At 38.3% G+C, this 25082-nt stretch overlaps 1 long non-coding RNA gene across 5 annotated transcripts in view; it reads left to right on the top strand.

The window, feature by feature from the left end:
- The window catches only part of LOC114037096, an 813500-nt gene that overhangs the window by 527130 nt on the left and 261288 nt on the right, over positions 1-25082 (top strand). For 4 of the 5 annotated variants that reach the window (XR_003568412.1, XR_003568414.1, XR_003568413.1 and 1 more), the window contains 2 exons: positions 4098-4195; positions 18684-18919. This is a non-coding gene — a long non-coding RNA (uncharacterized LOC114037096). The remainder of the gene's footprint in view (positions 1-4097; positions 4196-18683; positions 18920-25082) is intronic. The other variant, XR_003568416.1, reaches the window with a different exon arrangement.

The raw sequence follows: 25082 nt of genomic DNA, 5'->3' as shown, positions 1-25082 counted from the left end.
GAAAAAAGGCAATTGCCCATGAAACTGCAAATCGGTTATGTACAACTTGTTATTCTTTTTAAATATATAATGAAGTTATCATGTAACTTTTTTTCCCTCTTTTTTCTTCCCTCCTTCCACCCACCCTCTGCCCTAGAGATGGCTATCATTAGACACAAATATGTATATATGTATGTAAAAATAAAAAAAGTATGTAAAAATCATTTTATACATATTTTAGTTTATCATTTCTTTCTCTGGATGCAGATAGCATCTTCCTTCATAGGTCCTTTGTAGTTGGTTTGAGTATTTATAATAGTTAAAATGACTTAGTTATGGAAAGCTGTTCTTAAAGCAGTATTGCTGTTGCTGCATACAACATTCTCTTGGTTCTGCTTGTTTTACTGCTCATTATTTCATGCAAGTCTATCCATGGTTTGTTTCTTTTTTTTTAATCGTTGAGCTCATCATTTCTTATAGCACAGTAGTATTCTATCACAATCATCTACCACAACTTGTTCAGCCATTCCTCAGTTGATGGGCATCCCTGCAATTTCCAGTTCCTTGCCACTACAAATAGAGTTGCTGTAAAATATTTTGGAACATAGAGGTTCTTTTCCTTTTCCCCTCATCATCTTTGAAAATAGATCTTGTAGTGGTATTGCTGGGTCAAAGGGCATACAATAAGTAGTTTAATAACTCTTTGAGATTGTTCTCCAAAATGGTTGGATCAGTTCACAATTCCACCAACAATGAATGTGTCCCAATTTTTCCATGTTCCCTCCAACATTTGTCACTTCCTCTTCACTCAGAGCAGCCAATCTGATAGGTATAAAATGATATCTCATGGTCATTTTAATTTGTATTTCCCTAATCAATAATGATTTAGGGCATTTTTTTCATATAACCATAAATTGTTTTGATTTCCTCACCAAAAAAAACACCTGCCTCTATAACTTCCTTTTAAAGGAAACTGACCAGGCCAGACATACTCATTCTTTCATCCATCTCTAGCCTTCTCTCCTGACTTTTCCACCTCGTCATAACATATGCACAGCAGCCTTCTAATCTTGAAAGTTCTTTTTTTTTTCCTGTGGCCTTCTCATCCTGGTTGTTCACTCTGCCCCATTGCCCCTTTCCCTGACTGGACTGTCCCCCCCAGAATCTCCTTTTTAAGGAAAATACCTCACCTGGCCATATTTACTCCATTCCTCTATGTTCTCCACTCCTGACTCTTTGGAATTTCTACTCCCTGCCTTCCCATTTCAATTTCATTTTATATGTTGTCATCTTCCATTGAAATATCCTTGAGGGCAGGGAATGTCTTCGTCTTTGCTTGTTTTTATACTACCAGAACTTAGCACAGTGCCTGACATATAGTAGATGCCATTGTACTGTCAGTATGATACGCAGAATGGGGCAGTGTTGAGCATTTAGAGACCATACAAGGTGCATTAAATCTCCTGTAGGAGATTCCCCTGTGTTGTTTGACTGGAGTGGGGTTGCCTTGAATTCTTGAAGTAAGTTCACTTACCACTTCCTCAGGAGAGACATGGTTAGACAGTTCTGAAAGTTGTTCTGAAAAGGATCTGTATCTTTTAGTAGACTGTAAGCTCAATAAGAGTTAGTAGTTTAATGTGGAAGCCAAAAAAGCTATTATGACCTTGGCTCACATTGAATGACATAGCTTCCTGAAATAGGAAAGGCAGATAGCCCATCATCAGACCTCATCTGGAGTATTGTGTTCAGATCTGGATATCATGATTTAAGAAGGATATTGGTAAGCTAGTGTTCAGAAGACAGCAATCAGGATGGTGAAGGACCTTGAGTTCATATAATATGAACGTTGGTTGGTTGAAGGAATTAGTTATGTATCACCTGGAGAAAAAAAGATTTGGGGATGGGGAGGGGAGGAGGGACATGATAGCTGTCTTCAAGTATCTAAAAAGCTGTTATGGGGAGGAGAAATTAGACTTTTTCTGTTTAGCTGAAGAGGGTAAAACCAATAAGTTTCACAAAGGCTGGTATAGATTTGATATTAGGGAGAAAAACTTTCTAAAAAATTAGAGCTATCTGAAAGTTGAAAGACAGTGGGCTTCCCTCCCTAGGAGGCCCTTAAGCTGATTCTAGGTACCCACTTCTCAGATAGGTGATGATAAGGATTTCTTTTATGTATCAGTTGGATTATACGGCTGCTGAGGTCCCTTCCTCCTGTGACTCTGTGAACTGCATGGATGTGGGAGTGGAGAATAATGAAAGCTGACTTTTATATTGAGCTTTAAGGTTTACAAAACATTTTACAGACATCTCATTTGAGCCCTAAAACAATTCTGTGAGGTAGGTATCAGAGGTATTATTACCTCCATTTTACAGATGAGTTCCCTGAAGCTCAGGGAAATCACGATTTTACGGGTCCTTGCATGGCTAGCAAACATCAGGAGCAGGAATCTTCAAGACCAGTGCCATGACAGCTACACCAAACTGTTTTTACAGAACAGAAATAAAGCTTCTTAATTACCTTATATACATGATGTGATATAACACAAACTGTAAAAGTTAAGAAGTGTACAATGTGCTCTATTTTGCTCAACAAGCATATCTTAAGCCTCTGTCTCAGGCAAGGCTTTGTGCTGGGGGCCCCACAATCTAGAGCTAAGTAAGACACAGATCTTACCTTCGAGGAGATTATGTCTAAAAGAAGGGACCAGACATACGTTCAAATAATTATAATAGAAGCAAAATGGGGAGGGGTATTGAAATGGAGAAGTACAAGCTGAGGACTGTCAACAGTTAGAGAAGGGAGAGTCACTTGTAAGAATTATCAGAGGTTTAGAGAGGGAGGTGGAATGTGAATTGAACCTTAAAGGAAGAGAGGGAAGGATTTTCATAAACAGACGCAGAAGTGGAGGTGGCATCTATTCTAGGCCTGTGGGCTGGTGTGAGCAGTAAAGGTGAAAATGCAGTTCAATTAAACAGGCGTTCGCTAAATATTTAATAAGAAGAAAGTACTATGCTCCATCTTTAGGTTACAGAGACAAGAAAAAATATCTTGCTTTCAAAGTGTTTACATTCTCCTGGGGAGATACAACATGTACACTGATAAATACACAGTGTGTATAAAACAATGCAAAGTAATTTCAGGAGGTAGCTATGAGGGAATCCATGGGGGAAATAAATCCTCAGTGCAAAAGGTGGCATTTGAGCTGTGCTTTGAGGGAAGCTGTGGGATCTAAGAGTAAAGGAAAAGGAGTAGTAACATGAGAAGAGCTAGAAATATGGCTTGTAGTCTGATTGTAGGAAGGCTTAAAAAACAGGGAGTTTATACTTTATTTAGTAGGGAATCTTAAACCTGTGTTCTAGTGGGAAGAAACTGAAGGATGGTAAGCAAAGTAACCAAGTATTCCTAGAGAAATGTGTAAGGAAGAATACTGAGGCCATAGCATGAGGAAGATGATTTAGGGAAGAGAGAACCTAGAAGCAGACACACCAGAGTGTCACAGCATGGGAAGCATGAGATAATACAGATCTGAACTAGGCTGGTTGCTGTGAAAACAAACAAACAAACAAACAAACAAACAGAAGATTGAACAGGTGTGAAAGTTACTGTGAAGAATAATCTACAAAAAATAGGTGTGGGGAGAGAACGCAGCCAGTAGGAAGTTTAAGTCAATGAGAGTAAAGAAAGGCCCCTCTGAACTCCTAAGGGTGTCCTGGAATTTTGAAGAGAGGAATGACTCCACCCAGTGGAAGTCCTGAGGGGAGATATGGACTCCCAACTCCCCTCCTTCCACCTGCAATGGAATAGAACAAATGGAAAATATCAAAAAGTCCCCCTTTCTCAAGGGCCATATTACCCCAAAGGAGAAGGCAACACAGCCTTTGGCCTCATAACATAGTCTTTCACTAGAGACTATCACACCACCATGGTATAATTGAAGATAATGAGATAATGAGAGGAGAAGCACCAAAAGGAAGGAGTCAAAGCTGAAAACCTTTTTTGGGGGGGGGTGGTCTCCAAAGCCAATCAGAGAGTTTAAATCAGAAGGTTTTTAATGAAAACTAGTTAACAAATGTCCACACATGCATGCTTACATCTCTCCTGTGCACTTTCTTTATAGGATTCTTCCAGAAATGGCTTCCTAGCATCCTTCACAAGGAGAGAGACACCATCTGCCCTGTAGCATCCTCCACATGGAGGTGCTTTGTGAGTCATTTGGTACATTTACTCTCATTTTTTTCTTGGAAGAGGTGGCGTCTGATTTGAGCCTCAAAAGATGAATAGTAATTGAAGTAGAAATCTAGAAGTAGAGAAACATCATGGACAGAAGCGTTTTAAGAAGTGTGGTCTCCCTGCTAACCATTCAAGGTTAGAATGGAGAAAAGGGATCCTGGAAGCAGGGAGACCAACCAGTTAGTAGACTTTTGCAGTAATTCTAGGAAAAGGTAATGAGGTCTTGAACTAGGGTGGTGGCAGATTTATCCTTCAGACTCCTTGAAGGAACCTATAGATTAGCTAAGCTAACATTCTCAAGTCTATAAATAATCTCAAAAGCTTCTGATGTAGAAGCAGCCTTCAATGAAGTCATCCTTTCAGGTGCTGAAAAAGAAAGACTTTTAACTGATCCCAGAAAGTAGCCTGGGTCACAGGGACAGCTGCCTCATGCTTTGGGAGCCAAATGGGCAGCAAGTGTTTTCTGATATTTCCTGCTTTTGATACTAAGTTCCTGCCAACTTGTTTTGCCTTCAGTAGTAAAAAAGCACCATTTCTGTGTTCAACATCTGTTTTTTTCAGTCTCCATCTGCCCCATCTAACTTCAGTGTTGGGGAGATATTTCTTGAAATTCTAATAGAGAATCACCCAGCTCTCATTCTGCCTTTAAAACGGAACTCAACATTCGAGTCCATGAATCATTAATGGAATGAGTTTTGGATTTTCAGTCAAGGACTTGGGCTCAGTTCAATTCAATTTAACCTGCGTTAAGCACCTGCTTTGTGCAAAACATCATGCTAGGTGCTGAGGTTAGAAAATCCCCCAAATGCAAAAAATGAAACTCTTATATTTTACTGGGACAAAGCACGTGTGTCAGCAATGGGGGATGGGGTGGGGAGGGGATGGATACAATATGTACAACAGATATACAAAGTTTTGTAATATAAGAAAGCAGTAACAACTCAAGGAATCAAGATTGACCTTATGTAGGACATGACATCTAAGTGTACTTTTAAGGAAGCTGTGGATGCTAAGAGGCTTGAATCCCAGCTCTGCCACTTAATAATGATGTGACCATAAAGCAATTCATTCTATCTCTTTGGGCCTCTGTAAATGAATAGGTTTGACTACATGATCTCCCTTCTCTCTCTAAGTTCTATGAATAACTGCTCCAAGGACTTGATAAAACAGATTGGGAAAATTCTTATGACACCAAGATACCATTATGGCGGAGATCCCAGGCTAATGAGATCTTACAGAATGATGAGGTTAGAAAAGAATAAGAGAGTTGACAAGTTATACAATCAAAAGTTTATCTCAGTGGCTGTGTGAAGAATAAATTGGAGGTGAAAAAGACTGGAGGCAGGAAGGCCATAAGGAGTCTGGAATTGGAATAGAAGGGGAAATGATACATTGGGAAATATAGATTGTACAAAAGCAAAAAAAATCATTAACATTGCTTAGAAACCAAGGATTATAGGAATCATAGGTATCATAGAGAATACCTTCCTCATTTTACTATTAAAATAGTCAAGGTGGGAAATATAAGGAATTGAGTGGTGGCAGTGTAAGTGGAGAAAAGGCCACAAAAATGAGAGGTGTCATTGAAGTAAACTTGATAAGACTTGGTAATTAATTGGATATGGGAGTGAAAGGAGAGGAAAGAGTTAAAAATAATTTGAAAAGAAGTTTTCAAGCCTAAGTAACTATAGAGTTTGGTAGTACCCTTAATAGAAACAGAGAAAATTGGGAAAAGGTTTGGGTTTTGGGAGAAGAATGCTTTAGTTTTTGGGTAAATGAACCTATGGGTACAGATGAACTAACTAAAGGAAAACGTATAGAGAGAATAGAAAAAGGACCAGGACAAAGAGTAGGGTGACAATCATGTAGGTCCCTTCACCTTTTGAATCATTTTCTTTATCTGTAAAATGAGGGAGATATTCGATATTATCCATAACTCCTCTAATCCTTAGTTTTTATGAAATAAATGTTGATGATATCTTTTGCTTTTATATAACCTTGATTTCCCAACATGTCACTTCCCCTTCCACTTCCAAAGAACCATACTTTACAATAAAGAAAAGAGATAGGGGGAAAAATTCCAGTTCACTGACTTATATTGAAGAAGACCGACATATATAGTATTCCATATCCATCGTTCCCCTCCTCCTTGACTTTTTGATTTCAGTCCCTTTCCATTAGATTGTTTAGATAGAAAGCCCTTCAAGAGCGAGTAGTTATTGTTCATTTAAAAAGTCCAAAGAATGATGAATAATAAATTCACATGAACCAGGAAAGGGCTCTTGTGGGCTTTCCCCTGACCTTGGTACTAGCTCTGTTCAGTTTAGCATTTGTATAGATGACCTGGATGGAGGCATAAATGATGCACTCATTAATTTGTAGATATCACAGCTGGGAGGTATAATTTACACACTGGATGAGAAAATCAAGATCCAAAGAGGTCTTGACAGGCTGGAGAGATGAGCCAAACCTCATAAGATGAAATTTAATGAGCGTAAGTGACTAGTCCTACACTTGGGTTCAGAGAATCACCTCTATGAATACAGGATTGGGGAAGCGTGGCTAGACATTGGCTCTTATGGGAAACACACACACTCAACTGCAAGTTCTAGTGGACTTCAGGTTTAATATGAGTCAGCAGAGAAAAAGTTAATGTGATCTTGGGCAGTGTGTATAGAAATATAGCATCAAAAATGAGAGAAGTGTACTCTGCCCTGGTCAGAACACATTTGGAGGATTATGTTCAATTCTGGGTGACATATTTAGAAAGGACATTGAGAAACTGGATTGTATCTATATGAAGTAGTGGGAAATATCTAAAGATCTAATATTAGGGGAACTAAAAATTGGGGAAATATCTAAACCAGATACTTGATAAGGGAACATGTGATATTTAACCTGATAGTGTAAGATGTTGTGGAGATAAGATATCTATCTTTAAGCATATGAAAAATTGTGCAGAAAAGATATTCTACTTTTTCTAAAAAATTAGAACCAGTTTCTAGAATCTATGGGGAAGTGTATTTCAACTCAAAATAAGTTACATACACTGGAGAAACCTCCTTTGCCAATAGTAGTCTGTCTGTCTTTGTCTCTATGTGTGTGTGTGTGTGTGTGTGTGTGTGTGTATGATAGGATTAAATAAATATTAACATTTTGAGTATATGGTTTATTAACAATGAAATCAATAGTAAAACAAAGTCTTGTAACTGGTCTCCCTGCCTCAAGTCTCTTACCACTCTAACCCATCTTCCACTTAGTTACCTAGGTGATTTTTCTAAAGCTTGTACTTGATAATGTCCTCTTCTCCCCACCCCACCCCCAACTCATTTAATGAACTCCAGTGGTGCCCTGTTACTTCCAGGAGAGAATAAATACTTTTTTTGTTTGATATCTAAAGCTTTTCATAACTTACCCTCTTCCTTCCTTTCCCGTCTTATACTTTACTCCTCTCCTTGTAATCTATGACCCAAGTCCACTCACCTACTTGCAATTCCTAAAACTTGATACTCCATTTCCTACCACTTCAGCTTTGCACTGGCTGCCCTCTTTGCTTAGAATGCCCTGTCCTCTCTCTGCCTCTTGGTTTTTCTGACTTCCTTCAAACCTTAGCTACAATCTGCAGGTTGTCTTTCCAGGTACAAGACTGAACTAATATGTTTATAGTTATATTTATGGCTATATATGTATAGATGTTTGTGTATGTGTACACACACACACACACACACACACATAATGAATATATACATATGTATATATGTGTGTGCAAGTATATGTATATGAATGGTGGCCAGGCAAGGGTACAACTGCAGTCACAATCATGGTAATTTAATCCATAGAGATGTTAATTAACATACTTTTGACTAGAACCATGGAACAATGGTAGTATTACTGAACCTATAGAAAAATGTGGAAAGAGGGGACATTGATGGCGGGGAGAATGGCAAGATAGTAGATGACTAGGTGCAATGTGAAATATGGTCTGGGCCTGACTAGTTGTAACTCTTTAGTTAAGTTTGTGCTTACTGATGAAGGCAGCCTGAGAGATAGAGAGTGAGAAAAAGTTGGAAGAGGGTTGGAGGTGGTTATTTTGATAGAATAAAAAGAGCAGGATTTATCTTCTACACCAAGCTTTTGATACCAGTATGGTATGAAGGAGATAATACTACATTTGCAGTCAGAGGTCCTGGATTTTAACTCCAGCATATACATATTGAGTACCGCATCATTGCTTGCAATATATTGCTAATACTTTAAGTAAATGAGAATTAGTTTCCATCAATGTTGACACTTGGACTTCATGGATTTGAACATGCCAGAGCCATGGTGTTCACCTTGATGTGGACTTCAGCAGCTTCCTGAGGAAACTTTAAGCTTATTCTCAGCTATCCCAGATATACTTGATAGTTATCATTCCTTTCACCAAATCCTAATCCTGTCATAGGCTGAAAAGGTAGGTAATTTTTTCAAACATCTGCTAGAATAATTGAAATATAATGGCCACTTTTAATCCACTGCCCAATATAATAGCATATTCCCCATTCTTAATCTTTACCATCATTTTTCCTATAGGATCCTATCAGTCTAGGCGGGATAGACCCAGCTGATGATGAGATAGTAGTTATTGTTTTCATGACTCAAGATGGTCTCCTTCTCTGGCCCCACCTTCATTTCCTGATATCCATTACATGAAATTCAGCCACTCAAGCACCATTTCTGCACTTCTCTTTCAGGCACATGCATAACTCATTTATCCATACAGGTCACCAATTGTTGCAGAAAGTAGTTATACTTCTTCATTTATACTATGTTGATGATGGTCTTAGAACAAACTGCTTTGACCTCTTTTCTCTTGGTTTTTTGTCATCCCATGCCAAGTGGTCTTGTCCACAAATTAATCTCTCAATAGATTTTCTGTAAATTCCTGACTTAGAATTGCTGGTTCCCTTGTTTTGCTTTGGTGATTTACATACGAGGTGATTTAGAAGAAGTTAAGACTGAGTTTTCCTGAGGCAGCTGCCAAGTGTACTCTTGTTTCATTCCCATACCCATATACTTGTACTTTTTTTCTAGCAACTACCTGCAGATCAAATGTTTATTCTTTGACATAACATTTGTTACATATGCCCTTAATTTCCATAGGTTCCCAAAGTGGGTGATATCAACCTCCTGGAGCTCACTGGAATGATTAGCCTCAGGTGCCATTGGGGGGCATTGAATAAAAGTAAGGGAGTGGTAGAAGCATAAGGAAAGAAGAGAACGTAAGAAAATTTTGAAAAACCATTTGTACGTGTTTCATCTGTTGTGTAACAGAGTTAAAGTCATAGTGATTACATTATTTTCCAAATAAACATACAAAATGCAAGTTATAACAGATCAATGGTCAAGTCTGCCAATGGGTCTTAACAAGCAAATATTGGCAGGAGAGTGTGTCACACATTGTTGGGAAGTCTAGCATGCATCAGCAGGAATATGTGTGTATGATGACTTGTTTACAATATGATACTACACAGCTACATGATGCAACATTGCATCATCAAAATTCTAATGTAGGAAAAAAAAACCTGCAAGTCTACAATAAAGTATTAAATTTGAGATGTGCCATTTAAAAATATTTTGTATTTTTTGAAATGATGCAAATTTTACAAAAAACATTAAAGAGTTAAAAAAAGATTCCAGGAGGGTAAGTTTGGGAACCTCTGATCCAGACCATCCTTATAGATGCCCACTTGGGTCATTCTGTCTTTTATTTTGATTGTATTACAATTTCTTTTCTATAAGTTTTAACATCTTCCAGCATTACCCATTACCCTTTGTGCCATCTCAGAGTTTGGGCCAGGGGAGGGATATGCTCAAAGGTGTTCTGATAAATGTTTAACACCTGGCTCTCGGGGGGTGGGGGGAAGTGTGCACAACACATTTTAATTTGATTATTAATATTTTCTTCATTTTTTTTCTTCTATCACTGCCTTAAGTCTAGACAACCAACAAAACAATAAGTTAAGCTCCAATTCATGGCATTTGCCAGTTTTTGAGGCAGAAATGGTCAGATAAAATTTAATAGTTGGCACTCACAAACCAGTTGGAAGTTGGCTTCATCACTCCCTTAGAGCCATAGTACCACTCTCCTTTTGCAAGCACTCCTCATATCTGATTTCAGGTTTTTCTGTCCTCAGAGACCAAACACATTCAAGAACAGCTCCTCTGATTCTTTCCACCAAATTGTACACTTTGTCTTGCTCAGATACCTGCTAGCCCTTCACTAGTTCAGTCACTTGCTTATTGCAGACTCTACTGGTTCTTTCCCATAAGGCCAAGTGTCCTATCCTGAGAAAATCCCAAACTTGGACTTTGATATTTTTGTGATGTAGGAAATGAATACTTGTTGCAACTTAGTGCTGAAGAATCCTTTTTTTTCCTGTTTTAATTATACCTCCAAGTTTTGCCATGGGCAAAATTTCTCAGGCTATGAAATCTTTAAGTTTTTTAATCAATCTGTCCTCAGAGTTGGTTCTGGAAATATATTTCCAGATGCTCTTATCCATCACTGTCAGTGTATCAGGAATTTATGAGTAATTGAAGAGGTCTGATACCTCACACAATACCTCCTGGAAGATTTCTCTTAATTTGACATACTCCAAACCACTTTGCAGGGTAACTAGAGTGATGGGCCTACAGTCAGGAAGACTCATCTTCTGAGTTCAGATCCAGCCTCAGATACTTACTAGCTGTATGACCCTGGGCAAAACACTTAACCTCTTTGCCTCAGTTTCCTCTTCTGTAAAAGAAAAAGCTGGAGAAGGAAATGGCAAACCACTCTAGTATCTCTGCTAAGAAAACCCCAAATGAGGTCATGAAGAGTCTGATGTGACTGAACAACAATAACAAAATTTTATTAAACACATAGCCCAATGTTAATCGGCAGCAGTACTTTGGGGCACTTTATATTTATAATCCTATAATGTGTGGTCACTTGATTATGAGGAAGAAAGTATCCATGGAGAAAATTTTTTAAATTCAAAAATTCTGACCAGAGGCTCTCAGATGTAGAGATAATTGGGGTGTCACAGTGTGGCTCTTAGTGACAAACATACCAACTCCCTATCCCTCAGTCTGTTGTTGTTCATTCATTTCAGTCACATTCAAACCTTTGCGACCAACCCCATTTGAGGTTTTCTTGGCAAAGATACTGGAGTGGTTTGCTGTTTGCTTCTCCAGCTCATTTTACAGATGAGGCAGCTGAGGCAAACAAGGTTAAGTGACTTGCTCAGGGTCTCCCAGCCAGTAAGTATCTGAGGTGGATTTGAACTCAGGTCTTCCTGACTCCAGATCCTGTGCTCCATCCATTGTGCCACCTAGCTGCCCATACTCAATCTACTACTGGCTCATTTCCTTACAAATTTTCTCTTCCTGGGTTCAGAGACAGTTTAGGCAGTATGCTTTGGAATATTCTCCTTAATTATCAAAATTACAGAAAACTTCTTCTCTAATTGTCTCAGCCCCAACTTTCAAGTAAACCAGAAAAAAAATCTTTTTTTTTTCTCATAGGCCAACTTAGTATTACTTAATTTCCAGCCATGAATTTATAGATTTAGGCCAGGGGTTCTTAACCTTTAAGCTTTAAGATAGATAGATAAACTATGTTGAAATAATTGTAATCCTATACACTTAAAAATCATTTTTCAATGGAGTCCATAGGTTTCAACAGATTGCCAAAGAGGTCCATTACACAAACAAAAGTTCACTCCTGGTTTAGATAAACATGACTATTATTGGCAGTTTGATTTGTGAACGTTATCTAATAACAAGCATAGATAAACATTTAAACAATATATAGACAGAAATGAGGCTTGCAGCTAGAGTCACCCCTATATTCTGGAAAAGCAAAAGAAAGAAAAAAGCTCTGACTAGTATTTTTCTTTGACCAACTGCAGACTGCTATATCAACTCCAATCCACTTCTGTCACTTACTTGGTAGTGTGAGAGTTAATTTGCTTGTATTTCATTCCCACCTCTCCTGTCTGTTACCCAAAATCTTAGATGAAAGTCTTTTCCTTCAAAACACTAGAATAACAAAATAAGTGAAGTTCTCCTCAAAAACTGTATTTTCTTTACAATGTTTAACAGTCCAGCCTCCTCAGAAGGTCAGTCAATTTTCTCTATGATCTTCTTGAAAGTACATATAGGATCAGTATCCGAAATCTCTGTGATCCTGGATCTTGGCAGCCAATGGTTAAATATGCAGCAGAGGATGCACAATCCATGGGATATAGCTGTGGTTGGTCAGCTTTTTGATCTGACAAGACTATGGCAACAAGAACCCTAGATGCTAGGGTTGCGTGATAATGCTTTTTGGCTATGCTACCTCAAACATATTTTTTAAAAAAGGTCCTCAGACTTATAGAATTTATACATACATATATACTTATTTACATATACACAAAATAGATACAAATTTATGAGGGGATTAGTGATTGAAGGCACTATGACAGGCTGAGATGAGCATTGGAAAGAAGCTAGGAATTATATGAGATAGAGTGAGGAGGGAATCCATTCTAGGCATGGAGGACAGCTTGTGCAATTGTTTGGAGGGAAATGAAATATTGTGTAGGAAACAAAAATGGGGCTATTCTGACTGAAATATGGTGTGCATGAAGGACAATAATGTTCAGTAAGCTAAAAGGCTTTGAAAACCAAGCAGAGAAGTTTGTATGTTATTCTAGATGCAGTGGGAGCCATGTGAGGGACTTGAACATGGAAATCACTATGAATTTCCTCAACCAATGGATATCAATAGTATTTGCAAAATAGTATTATTTCTGTTGAGTGACGCAACCTTTATCTGACCCCAGTCCCCACTGGTGTCCAGAATCCCTTTATGAGATATCGCTTTATACCGTAATAAGAGACTGAGTTTGAACCAGAAAGTCCCTCCTCATCCATTCAAGAGAGAACTCAGTGACCAACTGTACACTTGAGGTATGAATAGCTGGAAGAACTCTCTCTTCTTTCAGGTTATGAGGTGGGGGAAAGCCCCTGAGGTAGAAGAAAGGAGGTGATATGGAAGAGATTGGGAGAAATGTAGCAGAGGCTGTCAAAGAGTGATTCTACTCCAGCTACAATTCTTTAGAGGCTGGCCCTGCCACCAGAAATTTCAAGGCCCCTGCTTTTTGTTGGCTTATCTGGGAAAAGATTTTGTGTCCTATGTCGACTCAGTCTAAGAACAGAAAATGCTACCTTCCTCCACTCCCACACAGGAAGGCCCACCAAGTCAGAGCACACTGCCTACCTGAGTGAGGAGGAAGTATGCCTCTGCTATTATCTCTAGAGTTCTTTCTCAGGATTCTGTCCTGGGACCTATTCTCTTCATCTATGTAATCAGTGATTTAGGTAAAGACATAGATGGCAGCAGATCAGTAAATAACTCAAAGTAGGGACAAATAGTCAATAAATAACATTATGGGATCACAGATTTAGCTGGAAGGGACCGTAAGGGTCATGCAATTCAACCCCTTTATTTTACATATGAGGAAATGGAGGCCCAAAGAGGTAATGTGCCTTGTAGGAGGTCACACAGGTAAGTAAAGTAAAGATTTGAACCCAGATCCACTGATTCCAAATTCAATGCTCTTTCTACTGTACTACACAGAACTGAGAACAAAAGAGAATTTGACAGGCTGGAGCAGTTGGTCATCTCTAATAAGATTAAGTTTAATAGAAAGAAATATAAAGTCCTACACTTGGATTCAAGAGATAAATTATAGAAGTACAGTATGTGAGAGGGTACATCGATGGACAGCATTTCATGTAAAAAGGATGAAACAGAAACACAGAGGATGGGAAGCCCAAAAGTTCACGTCACCTTTTACTGTATTAAAAGAAACGTAATGTCTTTGACTAGGGAAGTGAAAGTCAGTCTTTACTCTACCCTAGTCAGACCACACATCTGGATTACTTTGTTTAATTGCTGGAACCACATTTTGTGGAGAATATGAAGAATCTGGAGCATGAACACAGGACAGTGAGAGAATAGTGAAGGTATCCTAAACAACACCATATGAAAATAGATTGAAAAACTTGGAATAGGGAAAGAGCAAAGTGTGTAGGCTGGAAAAGAGTTTTAGGAGTGCCATGATAATATCTGAAGGGCTGTCATGTTAGAAAAGGATTAGGACCCAAAGAATAGAATAAGGACCAATGAGTATAAGTTACAGAGAAACAAATTTTAGTTTTACATAAGAAAAAAAAAATAGAGGCATCCAAAAGTAGAATGGCCTGCTTTGAGTAATATGCCTGGAGCCAGAAAACCTGGACCTTAGATCCTATTTACCAGTGACATTACTCTTATTGTATCAAGCCCCAAAAATGTCAAAGCCTCATAAACGAGATACATACCCAAAAGAGCTCACCCTAACTATCCACACAGGAAAATGTAAGTGGATGAAGGATACCTACTATCCAAACCATAAGGTTAAGTTTCAAAGACATTGATAGGGCTGTTCAATCAATATTGAACTGAGCCCAGGATTAAAAGGGAAGAGGAGAATGGGGGAGGAGGAAGAGGAGTATTATCATCTGAGTGACTATGGCATGGTTTGGAGCTGGCCAGGAAGAAATGTCAGATGGACAAACTAAATGAAGTGCTGATAAAAATTCCAAAGGAAGGCCTTCCGCATGCTTGATAGGTACTCTAAAGTGGATTTATTCTTAATGGCTATGTGAAGGTTGAAATGGAGTGGAAAGAGATTGGAACCAGTGAAATCAATTAGAAGGTCATTGTAATAGTCCAAGCAAGTGGTAACAAAAGCCTGATATAGGTTTGTGGTGTTCATGTGACTAGAAAGAAGGGGGGAGATGTAAGCAATACTGTGGAGATTGAAATGACAAAATCTGCAACTGATTGAACATACAGGATGAGGAAGAGTGAGGAGAATGAGAGAAGAGAATGTCAAGGTTGTGAACCTGGGTGACGAAAAGAATGGTGGGACCTTCAACAGTAATTGGAAAGTTCAAAGGAGGGATGAGTTTAGGGGGAAAGAAAATGAGTTCTGTTGTGAGTTTGCTGGGCACAGAGGGCTTCTAGTTTAAAATTTCCAATAAGTAGTTAGAGATGTGTAGCTGGAGCTTAGGAGAAATTGTAGAGATTTTTGAATTTGTGAGCTATCTATATAAATAAAATAATATATCTTCAGTACATAAAAGAAGTGGAAATAAAATGCTATATAAGGTCTTAGGGGAGAAAAGTTGTTACTGACTGTGCAAATCATGGCATGCTTCTTGAGGAGGTGGCATGAGAAAGACAGGAATTTTAGGAGAGGGCATTCCAGGCATGGGAAACAATATGAACAAAGATGTGGAGGTGGGAATTTCCGGTGTTTGTAGGGAGGATGAAAAATAGTCCAGTTTGATTGAAGCATAGTTTGTCCGGAGGAGAGTAGTAGTAGATATATTAGTGCCAAGTTGGAGTGCCAAATTAGTGCCATATTTGGAGATACATTAGTGCCAAATGACTGCCTAGTAAAGGGCATCGCTGAAAGTCTTTGAACAGAGGAGTAGCATAGCCAGACTTCTGAGCCGTGCCTTCCTCCCCTCTCTTTCTCCTTTGATGACTCTTCATTCAGATCAGATCCACTGTGGATGTCCCTAGAGACTGTGCCCTGAAGTTTCTTGTCTTTTCTCTCTATATTATCTTGCCTGATGATCTCATCAGCTCCCATTAGTTCAGTTATCATCTCTCTGCAAATGATTCCCAGATCTACTATATCCAGCACTATCCATCTCTTACTTTCCCTTGTCACCACCTCTGGTCAAATCTATTTATACTTTCACAGTATCTTTCCTATACTCTGCCTTCTATCCACCCCCACAGTTGCCAGCCTAGTACAGGTTCTCACTTGGACTATTGCAATAGCCTTCTGACTGGTCCCCCTTCCTCAAGTCTCATTCTACCCTGGTGCATTTTCCATCTAGATGCCAAAGTGATTTTCCTAAAGAATGATTTTGACCATGTCACTCTCTTCCTCAATGAATTCCAATGGCTCCCTCTTACTTCCAAAATTAAATAGAAAGTTCTCTACCATTTAAAGTCCTTTACAACCTAGCTCCATCCGTGCCTTTCCAGTGTTTTTATATTTTATTCCCCTCCAAATATCCTACAACTCAGCTATACTGGTTGTTTCGCTGATCCTTGCACTTTATACTCCATCTGTACGTGACTACCCTCATGGCATCATTTGCCACTCTCCTTTCCCCCAGTATTTGACAAAGAGGCACCCTTTCTGTCAACCGCTCTACAAGGCTGTCCCCTTTGGCTAGAATATTCTCCTATCTCTGCCTCTTAACTTCTTCCCTGGCTTTCTCCAAATCTCATCTTTTGCAGTAGACTTTTTGTTAGTCCTCCCTACTCCACCCCACCTCATCCCACCCCTGCTAATTTCTTCTCTTGGAGATTACTTTTCATTTATTCTTATTTGCACGTTCTTATTTATTCTTATATGTACTTAGTTATTTGCATATTTTCCCCCATTAGAATGTGAGCAGGGAACAAGTTTTCGCCTTTCTTTGTATCCTCAAGGCTTAATGCAGTTTCTGGTACAGAGTAATTGTTTAATAAATGCTTATTGATAGAATAGCTAATTCACTGGGTTGTTGTGAGAATCAAATGAGAGAAAGTATATAAAATGCTCTGTAAACTTCAAAGCATGATGTTAATACTGTGAATAATAGTTATAATTCTCTCATTCCTATCATCTTTTTTCCAATGGGATTCAGATAAAAATAGTACTGGGATAAGCCATTACTCCACTGCTATACTTTGATATTTAGCATTCCATAGACTACTTATTACACAGGTGGACAAAATGATTGCTTTTTGTAGTTGACCAAGAGCAAGAGTGTATACACACGTGTGTGATATATGTATATGTATATGTAGATAGACACACATGTATTTGTTGTTCAGTCGTTTCAGTCATATCTGACTCTTCAGGACCCATTTGGGGTTTTCTTAGTAAAGATACTGGGGTGGTTTCCTTCTCCAACTCATTTTACAGATGAGGAAACTGAGGCAAACAGGGTTAAGTGACTTGCCCCGGGTCACACAACTAGTAAGTATCAGAGGCCAGATTTGAACTTAGGTCTTCTTGACTCCAGGCACAGTGCTCTATCCACTGTGCTACCTAGTTGCCCATTCACATGCATACATATATGTGTCTATGTAGATACATGTATCACATACACTTGATGCAATCTGGACTTTATTATTACTATATGCATATGTGCATATACGATGAATGCACGTGTATGTATATGTGTATACAGATATGTTGTGCACATATATGTGTGTATGTGTATGTAGGTTTCCTGAACAGCTGGTAGGGTCTGTGGAAATCTTGTAGCAGACAGGACATTTGGAATGAGGGACACCTCATTCTGTTTCCGTAAGATTTTGATTTTTCTTATATCTATTGCATATTTTAAGTGGTTTATTCTATGTGTCTTGGATATTACATATATTTGGTATGGTGACATCTATTATAGATGTTCCTAATTTTTAAAAAATGAATTGATGTTATATTTTAGCAATTATAGGCAATAGTTTGCTCTGTGATGATAAGAATCCAATTTCAATATGATTTATTGGTTGTATAATAGTTATTTTATTATGTTGGTAGGATAAGAATAGGGACTGGATCTGTGATTCTGTTGCTGTGGAGAATTCCCAGATGAGGAAACTCCCTCCACTAATGTAGGTCAACAGCTTTTCTGCAACTTATATTCTTAGAGATTTGTATAAAACACTGAGAGTTTAAGTGACTTGCCCAGGATCACACAGCAAGAGTCATGACTTGAATCTCGGTTTTCCTGGCTTTCTATCCACTATACCACACTGCCTTTCACTGGCAGAGGGAAACCTTGAAACTAGATCTTCCATCTCCAAGTCAGTCCTCTCACCATTTGACTAAAACCATCTCCCAGACTCTGTATGAGGAAGAGCCTAGAGTCACATGGTGAGTATATAGCAGGGACAGGATTTGAACCCAGATCTTCCTGTCTCCAAGTGCAGTTCTCTACCCACCAAGCCATCTCTCTGATCTTTATTCTTAGTGTTGTTGTTACTATTACCATTATTGTTGTCAGGAAGATTAGTCTGGCAATGGTGTGAAACTGGATAAGCATAACGGATAAGATGTAGAAAGGACTCTTCATTGGAAGACACTAAATATCCTCTCAGATTTCATTAAGATCTAAGATTGACTTGCTTTCTAGCCTGCCCTCTTCTACCATCTCTTCACAGAGCATAGCCCAATATGCTGCAGATTTATGGTGTCAGAACTCCCTGAGAGCCTGCCCTTGCCCCTTTCTTAGCAAGTGTCTGACACATAGTAGGTACTTAATAAATCCTAGTCAACTGCTTGGTGTTGAATAACACTCTGAAGTTGATTTTGTTTTTGTTTTTGTATCTTTGTTACAGAAACAACAAAAAGCCCATAATTGTCTGTATCCAGTGCCAGAGGTCAAGCCAATTCAACTAGCATTTATTAAGCACCTACTATGTGCCAGCCACTGTGCTAAGTGCCTGGGATGCAAGAAAGACAAAAACAATCCCTGCTCTCAAGGAACTGAAAATCTCATGGGGAAGACGGCTTGCCAGACCATGTTTCTGAACTTTAAAGAATAAATTAAAAGTAGATGCCAAATGGGGTAGTGGTGAGTTTTCAACAATGTTTTAACTTCATTGTTTGTAGGTACTTTCTCCCAAGGTTCAGAATTCCTCCCCCCCCCTTCTACCACTATACCCTCTTTTTAATCTGTGGTCTTTGGTATTCAAAATGTTGGTGGGGGGGAACTGAAGGAGGAAGTATATACCTTTCTAGACAACATCTAATATTTGTCTAACTGGGCCTGCTACATTACCCTTTTCTCCGAATATCACACACACACACACAGACACACACACACACACACACACACACACAAACACACACACACACACACACATATCCCTGTATACAACATTGCAGTCATAGCTGGGTAGGCATTCAGTGCCGCCTAAAGAATAATGCCAAGGCAGAGAAAATGTGATCATCTAATGATGTTACAGAACTTTACAAAATAATTTCTCCTTTAATTGGTGTTCAAGCTTAGTCATAGCATAGTCTGATGTAATTATGCTTAAATGGAAGTGAAGATACTATGAGATTAACTAGCTAGTGTTTACAAATTGTTTCAAGTTTCTTCAAGAAAGATTTTTTTTTCCCCTCAGACTTGTGATTTCATCTTCACGATGAAGTCTTGACAGGGAAACTCCCTCCAACAAAGCAGATCAGCAAGTCATCTGTAACTTATAATCAATCTTAGAGAATTGCCTGGGGTACCAAGAGGTTAAGCCACTTGCCCCATGGTCACACAGGTAGTAAGTGTCGAAGGACCTGAATCCAGGTTTCACTGATTCTAAGACCGGCCTCCTATCCTGTCTGTCTAGAAAAAAAGTTAGTCAATAAATATTTAATGTATAAGTTCTTTCATTTATAATACATTCTTTTCTGACTCCTGTGGAACCAGTGATTTGATTGCTTTGAAATACACTAAACTTCATGTCCTCAGACTCCACTCTGTGAGATTGGAGGATCGTTCACAAACTCACTCATAGCTTTGGGCTGGGCAAAGGGCCATCACTGTAGTGTGGCATTGCTGCATCTGGGGACATCCAAGGCCCTGGTCAACGTCCTCCTTCCCATCCTTCCCCACCAAAACTGCTTAATATTCTAAGTGCCTCAAAGTTGTTTCTGGGGCCCCATTGCCTGCATGGAGCTCAAGCTGAGCTGAGATTTACCTTTGCCTAAACTATGAAGAAAGGACAGCTAAGCAAATCCGTGATATAAACAGCAGGGGAGGAGGGAGGGCAATGTATTTAATCTATGGAAGAAAACAGGCTGTTTTCAAACACTTAAGCAGTACTTATTTGCATGCAAACAATTACATCCTAATTACAAATGATTCTTAGGAGTGCTTTAAAGCAGACCTGGCAGGATTGTTGTTTCTTGGCAGTACTTGGTAAACCATTTTTAGTGTTATTCTAATACTCGCTTGAATTCAAGTTTTAAAAAATGCATTGTCTACTATAATCACTCATTTATATTGTATTTTTTAAGATTTGCAAAGAGCTTTATAAACATTATCTTATTTGATCCCTACAACAGTGTTGGGAGATAGGTATGATTATTGTTCCCATTTTATAGATCAGGAAGTTGAACCTCAGAGATGTTGAGTGATTTGTCCAGAATCACTGAACTATGTAAGTGTTTGAGGTGATATTCCGCACTCAGGTCTTCCTGACTCCAAGTTCTTTTTTAATAGTATCTAGTTTTTTTCCAATTACATGTAAAAACACTTCTTAACATTCATTTTTAAAAAATTTTTGAGTTCCAAATTTTTTCCCTACCTCACTTCCCCCCACAAGACAGTAATTTGATATAGGTTTTATAAATATATATATATATATGCAATCATGTAAAACATATTTCCATATTAGTCATATTGTGAAAGAAGAAAAAGACCAAAAGGAAAAATAAAGTGAAAAATATTACACTTTGAGCTGCACTCAGACTCCTTCAGTTCTTTCTCTGGATGTGGCCAGTATTTTTCATTATGAGTCTGACTCCAAATTCAAAGCCTCATCTACTAGGCATGCATAGTGATACATAGTTTACTGAAGACATGGTTCCTACCCTCATAGAAGTTACAGTCTAGTGAGCTCCACACATAAAACATAATAAGACATTACAAGTATTTAAAGGGGGCACAAAGAAAGTTCTTTATGAGGTTTAAGGTGAGGGAAGAAGTCACTACATATCTGGGGTGCATAGAAAAGTTAACTTTGGATTTATGATTTTAAAAATAGGCAAGAATTCAATAGGTTGAACGAGGCTGTGGAAGGACATTTCAGGTATAATTACTGAAACTTCATTTTATAGGATTCATAAGATTTTGGTCTGGAAGAGACAGCAGAAATCATCTTAACTTTTTTTTTGTTGTTACACAGACCCCTTTGGAAAATAAGTGGTATCTATAGCCTCTTCAGAACAGTGTTTTAAATGCATAAAATCAGATATATAAGATTACAAAGAAAATCAATTATATTGAAAAATATTTTGTGGTTGAACAAGAGCAAGAGTATATACACACATGTATGTATATGCCCAACATATGCATACACATATAAATATATGTATCTGCACATAGACACATCATACATACATGTACTTATTATTGTTATATAAATATATGTATATGCACACACATATATACTTATGTGTATATTGAATATGTAAGGTATTATATATTTATATGTGCCGGCATATATACACATCTGTCTACATGTAGATACATATACATACATGTATACATCATACACACATGTCCTTATTGTTGTATACATATATGTATATGTACATGTATATGTGTGGGGGGGGACATACATATGTGTATGTATTAAGTTCTTAGATTCCCCCCCTGAAATTTATCCAGGGGTCCTTGGATCCCAAATTAAGAGCTTCTGTTCTAAATCACGCTGCTTATTTTGTAGACAGGAAAACTGAGATTCAGGAAAGTAAAATGACTTGTCCAAGGTAGTGCACCATTTCTTGAAACAACATTCTATAAGTAATACTTTTTGCAAGTTCAGGATGTACCCTCCTCCCCTGCAAGTTTTATGAATTAGCAAAGTTTTACTAACTTATGAAGATATTATTTTAAGACATGTTTTATACCACAAAATTGAAGATAGTAATTAAATCGCTATTGTTAATAAAATTAAGTATTTAAAAGGTGGTTCGAGATATGAAAATGTGTATAAAAATACACTAAATCAGAACATTATTATCTAGTTCTGAATCGTTTATTAGGAAACAATAAAAAAGATTTATTTGCAAACAATCAAAAGATCTAGTGAGTTCACAGTGACCTGACATCTTCCTTCTGGAAAGTGAGTCTTCCTTTTGGCAGACATGCCTTCTTTCATTTGGTTGATTGTTGTCCTTTAGTGTTTATATAGTTACTTCTGACCCAATCAATCAGTGTCTGTGTTTGAGCCCTTATTCTGCAATCTCAAGATGCTTTTGGACTGGGTGATATAGAAGTGGGGGTGGAATCTGCTGTCAATTATGCAGTTAATTATCAACTGTGGCTAGTGGATTTTATGATTGTTGGTGACAAATTTTTCATCTCAGGTTGCTCCTCCAACATCTCCATCCTATCTAAGTCTTCAATGAGTTCTGGCCATGCAAATTCTTTCAGTATTATTGAAGGAAACAGTCTCTTAGAGCTAGAAAAGAAAGGATTGCTGAATCACAATACCTCAAAGTTGGAAGGACCTTCAAAAGCCATTTAATAACCTCTACTTGAACAAGAATTCCCGTCAAAACATACCAAACAAGTAGCCATTCAAATTTTGCTTGAGGCGACCCGGTGAGAGGAAATCCATTGCCTTCTGAGGAAGCTCATGCTTTTTTTTGAATAGCTACCATTTCGAAAAGCTTTTCCCTTAACTGTAGCCTATGTTTGCCAATTTGTAACTTCCATCCATTGCTCCTCATTGTGTCCTGAGGGACATGTAAGAGACCGTAAAAATTGGGTGGGGGGCAGGGATAGGAGGGCAGCTATCATGAACCTTCTCCCCAAACTCCAAGCTCTACATCCTGGGTTCCTTCCACCTTTCCTCATACAGTATAAACTCAAGGTTCTCACTACCCTGATTTCTCTCCTCTAAATGAACTTCTTTAAGATTCTCCCTAAAATATGTACTCCACATGACTTCTGAGTAGGGCAAAGAATAGCAGGATTATCTGTCTCTCTCCTAATGGCAACTCAAAGGTGCTACAGTGGATAGAGCACTGGGCCTGGAGTTAGGAAGACCAGAGTTCAAATCCAGCTTTAGACATTTACTAGATGTGTGTCCCTAGGCAAATCACTTAACCTCTGTTTGCCTCAGTTTCCTCATCTATAAAATGGTCAGAATAATAGTGCCTACCTCCCAGGACTGCTGTGAGGATTAAATAAGATCATTGTAAATCACTTAGCATAGCACCTGACACATACTAAATGCTATTTAAAATGTATCTATTACCATGTTAGATATTATCAATATACCTGGAAAACATATTCATTTCTTGGCTGCAGTAATACATTATTGGCTCATATGGAGCATATAATCTGCTAAACCCACTATATTTTTCTCAGAAGTTCTATGGAGTCATACTTCCTTCTTGTACTTCACAAGATTTTTAGACACCCCCCCCCCCCCGCAAAAGTAAGACTTTGCACTTACCCCTCTTTACTTTATTTTCATTCACTTGGCTCAATATTCTAGCCTGCCAAGGTATTTCAGACTCCTAATATCTTCCTCCCAGCTTTCTCCTTGACATCTTCATCCAGGCCATTCGTAAGAAAATTAAATAGCACCAGATCAAGCAGAAAGACCTAACACTCCATTAGAGACCTCCTTCTAAAATGAAATTAAAGCATTAATGACTATTCTTTGGGTCCAGTTATTCAACCAGTCCCAAATGCATCCAACTCCTCCTCTCTCCATTTCCCCTCCCACAAGAATAGTGTGAGAGAAGCTGTCAGATGTTTTGCTAAAAATCTAGGTAACTCATACCTACAGCATCCCTTTAGTCTACCAATTTCGTCATCCTGGGAGAAAAAGGAAATGAAGTTAGTCTGGCCTAACCCAATCGTGGTAAAGTCATGTTGACTCTTTGTGATCATCATTCCCATTTCTAGATTTTCACTGTCAATGAGAGGTCATATAGTCTACTCTCCTCATTTTACAGATGAATAAACCAAGGTCCCAAAGAGGATGTGATTTATCTAAGACCACCTAGTCAGTGCCAGGGTAGGGTAAGAGTCCTGGTCTCTTGTCTTCTTTTATGATGCTCTTTCCACCATGCAGAAAAACAATTTGCTCATGCATGCATGATTAAGAAAAAGGAAAATGCATATTTAAAACTAAGTAGAAAAAATCATCAGGTTTTCCCCCTTGCTATTCTCTTGCTCTTTGCATTAGAATAAATGAGTAAAAACTGATTAAGTAATGAACTGTGGACTTTTTCCAATATCCTACTGTCCCCTATCCTTTGAATGTCTCCCTGAAGAGACAGGGCATTAATAGACACCATAGTCAGCTCCACACATAGTAGCTGCCTCTACCATGTGATCTGAGAACTAAGAGAAGCTCCTTCTCTCCAACCCCACTAGCCTAATTTGTTACTATCTTTCCCTCAGTTCAATTCAACAAACATTTATTATGTAGCTACTGTTTCCATGCTAAGTGTTGGGAATACAGTTTTCTACAGTACAGACATTTTTCTCAAGGAATTTCCATTTCATTTGTGATGATGAAGGTGATAATAATAATAATAGCTAGCATTGGCATAGGGCCTACTGTGTGCCAAGCACTGTGCTAAACACTTTGTAAATATCTCATTTGATGCTTTAAACAATCCTTTAAGTTAGATTCTGTTATTTCTCCCATTTTTTACGGATGAGAAAAAATAGCACACAAAGGCTAAGTGATTTACTCCAGATCACATAGCTAGTAAGTGTCTGAGGCTGGATTTGAACTCAGTTCTTCCTGCACTGTATCCATGGTTCCACCTAGCAATAATTAACAAACACATGCGGGCACGTGCACGCATGCACACACACACAGTTTTTAGGTTTGCAAAGTGTTTTCCATAATTATCTCAACTTAATCTCACAACAAGTGTTCATTGGAAGGTCCTACAAATATAATTATCCCTGTTTTATAGAAGAAGAAACTGGAGCTCAGAGAAATTAAGTGATCTAACGTGGTTGCATAGCTAGTAAG

The sequence above is a fragment of the Vombatus ursinus genome, unplaced genomic scaffold, assembly GCF_900497805.2.
Source record: "Vombatus ursinus unplaced genomic scaffold, bare-nosed wombat genome assembly UNPS02010219.1, whole genome shotgun sequence".
In the NCBI taxonomy this organism is placed as follows: Eukaryota; Metazoa; Chordata; class Mammalia; order Diprotodontia; family Vombatidae; genus Vombatus; species Vombatus ursinus.
This window is presented reverse-complemented; position numbering and strand designations above follow the sequence as displayed.